The sequence below is a fragment of the Apis mellifera genome, linkage group LG14, assembly GCF_003254395.2.
Source record: "Apis mellifera strain DH4 linkage group LG14, Amel_HAv3.1, whole genome shotgun sequence".
NCBI classification, from domain to species: Eukaryota; Metazoa; Arthropoda; class Insecta; order Hymenoptera; family Apidae; genus Apis; species Apis mellifera.
Genome location: NC_037651.1, coordinates 5,341,513 through 5,345,657, shown reverse-complemented (window position 1 = coordinate 5,345,657; position 4,145 = coordinate 5,341,513). Strand labels below are relative to the sequence as shown.

The 4,145-nt window shown below is 28.8% G+C and overlaps 1 long non-coding RNA gene across 1 annotated transcript; it reads left to right on the top strand.

Moving 5' to 3' along the window:
* Positions 1-1,747: 1,747 nt before the first annotated feature.
* LOC113219229 lies at positions 1,748-2,888 on the top strand. The gene is made up of 3 exons (XR_003306053.1): positions 1,748-1,844; positions 2,074-2,388; positions 2,551-2,888. It is a non-coding gene; the product is annotated as an uncharacterized LOC113219229 (long non-coding RNA).
* Positions 2,889-4,145: the final 1,257 nt, after the last annotated feature.

Below are 4,145 nucleotides of genomic sequence, written 5' to 3'. Positions count from 1 at the left end.
TTGTTGAATTAATAATTTTCTTATTATTATGTTTTTAATAAGTTAATATTTTTGCAGGATTCCAACAATATACGTACATAATATTTTAATTTTTCGCGCGTTTTTGAATGGAAAAATAAGCATTATACGCCAGCCAATCAGAACGTCTGCTTAATTTTTGGCGCGAGACGAACCAGTGCGCATCACACTGCGCATCGTTCTGCGCATGGCGTCAGTCTACAGTTGAAAATTGTGTGGAGTGGACGTGTCGTCGCCGAATTGGGATTATTCGGTAAGTTATTTTACTCTTATTATTACGAAATTTATCAATCATTGCTAATTTAAGTTTCTAAATAATCCATTCTGTGTAGTGAAAACGAAATTAATTAGTCTTTTGTGTTTCTTTGCGTTTTTTCCTTCGATTGTTCATTTTGCGTTTATTGCGTCGTTAACGTCTCGTCGAAATATCGAAATATTTCGAAAGAGAATTTGAAATGGTATATTGGTCTGTTTTTAATATAATTTTAATTAAATTCTTGATCTTTATTTCATATTATTTTAGTCGTATTAAAATAAAATAAATTTTTCATAGTTCGTTCGTATTATTCGAGTGTCGTATATATTTTCGATCGTACATATATATATATATATATATATATTGTGTGTAACGTCTCACGTTTCTGTTTATTGTTTACTTTTTTTGGTCGTTTATTTTGGTCGTATATTTTGCTCGAGGCTAGAAACAATCCTTATAACATTGTGTTTCCAAGAAATTGGATTCGTGTTCGAACATGTTTCGGCTTGTCGAATTGTCGAGCGTATCCCCCTCTCCATGTTGTTATTCGATGCGCGAAATCGAAGCGCAGTGACATTCGTTGATTCGTCGTGAGAAATTAGACGTTTGAAATTTTCTCGAGACGTGTGTTCTATTTAATGCGTAATAATTTAATACTATTTTTCTTTTTTATAATTTGTGCGCGTTTTATTTAATTAATACATCTTTGTTCAAAATTTTATACAAAATTATTAGAATCGATAATTCTTTGACAATTAAATCATTTTGAGTTCATTTCTCATTCTTCGTATAAATGGAGTGTCGAATTTAATAAGATAGCTTATATCGAGAATTTTTATTTGATTTGATTGTTGTGATACTTTATTAACGTAATCTAATTTCTAATTTTTTATTTAATTGATTTATTTAGAAATTTTGATTTTTTTTCTGCGCAGGTGTAATTGGTAGCGTCATGGTGGTAGCTCTCTGATGGAAAGGCGGGAAAAATTCCAATATGGACGCCTTTCTTGATGTGGTAAAATTTTATATTTCGTATGTATAAATTTTTATTCTGTTTTATAGGATTGTTAGTGATTGTTGTTAAGCAATTCATAATAAAATTACGTTTTAATTAAAAGAAAGTGAAAAAATTAGAAATTTATGAAGCACTTTCATGATTTATACATAATTCGTAATTTTTACAATATTTTCAGGACAAATGTACGATAGAAAGAAGAAGAAAAATATCAAAAAGATATTGTTTCTTCTTTTATCTCTTTCCCATGCCACTAATTTAATATTAATTTCAGAAAATATATTTGTGACCGCGCGCAATGCGGTTAATAGAATCAGTGTTTGCTTCGTCATAGTATTTTTAATATTTTTTAGAGCACAATAGCTCTGATTAAATTTAATTAGAATAATGAAACGCGAAGGTAGAATCAGTGTTTGTTCGCCGATTATAATTTATACGGACGCGTTATTAGTTTGTTATTTTTATTTTTTTCTTTTTACAAATATTCGTTTTCGGTACAGGGTAGAGTCAGTGCTTCTCTCAAGAGAATACGGCGATCATCCACCACGCGAAGAGGTAAGAGAAATCATTAGATTCTCATTTTTTAGATTTTAATCTTTTATATTTTTATTATTATTAAAATTTATTAGAAACTTAACTTTTTATATCAAACTATTTTTATGTTTATTAAAGTTTTAAGTAGTTGAACATAGTTATATTTTTTGCTATATATATAAGATTTTAAATAACGAATATTATATTTTTAAGAAAAAAATTACATAGAATATTTTATATTTGATTGCAGATGCTGATGAAAGTTTTTCTTGGACTTTAATCTTAAAAAATATTTGCGACCACGCGCAATGTGGTTAAGTAGAATCAGTGTTTGCTTCGTCATAATATTTTTAATATTTTTTAAAGCACAATAGCTCTGATTAAATTTAATTAGAATAATGAAACGCGAAATTAGAATCAGTGCTTGTTCGCCGATTACAGAATATGTACGAACGCGTTAATAGTTTCTTATTTTTATTTTTTTATTTTGAATATTCGTTTTCGGTACAGGGTAGAATCAGTGCTTCTTTGAAGAAAATAAGGCGATCATCCATCACGCGAAGAGGTAATTATCTTTTTTTCTATCTAAATGTTTTATTCTTTTAAACAGAAATCAATCATAATTTCAATACGTATCATTATTACATATTGCAAATTTAATAGTTTCATATTTCAATTTGTTTGAATAACGAGAACCGTGTTTTAAATTGATGACGTTTTGTCACAGATTTCTTCCATCCTCCTACCTGATGACAGGCTTCTTCTCGATGACTTCTGGGGCTACAACACAGTGAAGGCGTTCGTCGCATCGTATGGTGAGTCGCATGCTTTTTGATTCCTCCGGTCATTCAATCATGTCGTAGGATGAAAGATCCGAATCGACACGGATGACTGGTTGTATACGTAGAATTTTGCACGAGCACAATGACCGCGGATATTTGTTTATAATATCCGTGAGTAGTAACAATTATTTCTTTTGTGTTTTATTTATTAGTTCAGGCTAGGATCTTCTTGCGTTTCGCGTTTTTGATTAATATAAAATGTTTAGTAATTTTCTAATGTCAGTAATGCATATAATAATTATTGTATTAATATAATACAATAATTAATTTGAATTTTTATTATTCAAAATTCTTGAGAATAACATTTTAAGTTATTTGATCAAATATATTTTATATATTTTATATATAATTTGATTATTGTGATATAATAAATAATAAATTTTATATAATAATAACTTTAATATGACTTACAACATTTGTAGACAGTAAAGTTGAAATTTTCTTCGTTTCGTAATTCACAAATATGAATTAAATTTTGTGCAAGAAGATATTTCGCGACAGATAGATTTTAGAATCAGAGCAATAAGTTTTGAATACTATTTTTATGAAAATATAAAAAATATGCTCTGATGAAGGAATCGCCTGAGGATATTTCTATTAATATTTATGTTAAATTACAATGAATAATTCTAATTCTTTTTTAAATTCAATATTAAGAATTAAAATTTCAATAACTTGTTCAATTAATGAAATATATAAATATAGAGTAGAGTCACAAATATAATTATTTGAAATATAATAAGAATATAATGCAAAGTCAAAGAATATTAAGAATTAAAATTTCAATAACTTGTTCAATTAATAAAATAAAATAATATAAAGTAGAATCACAAATAATTTGAAATATAATAAGAATATAATGCAAAGTGAAAGAATATTAGCCCGTTAGATACAAAACTGGATATATTAATATTTCTTTTTAGCTCAGGATTTTCAGATTTAACCCTTTCCGTGTTCACTGCCAGGAACTCACTCACGTGCCCAGGTGTTACTTGAGTGAGGGAGAGGCAATGGGTATGATGACCTAGTTCATAAGTTAATGCAAATTTTTTAGCGACTGGCGATGCGTTAGTGTATCGTGCACGACGTAGTTTCCACATTGTGTATGTGTGGTTAGGCTGTGGAATTGCGTCGTTTCAATTATTATTTCTTTCACTGTTCAATCCCTTTTTAGAATCACATTCGCAATTAATGAATTAAATATTGCGAATAAATAACAAGATTATAAATCTTTAGTCTCAAATTACAATAATGGTACAATTTTGATTCACAATAATGATACCGTTCAGTCTGGTGACTAGTATTTTAGTAGAAAATATTACATATTTATAAATATTCAGAATTAAAATGTAGAAATGTAGATACACGCATTTTTGTCGCGTTTCACGCAATGGTCGCTAGCCATCGCCAGTCGATTTCAGGAAAATGGTACGTAAAGTTAGAGTGTGCGAGTAGTGTGCCAAGCCCGGGTGTCGGAGAC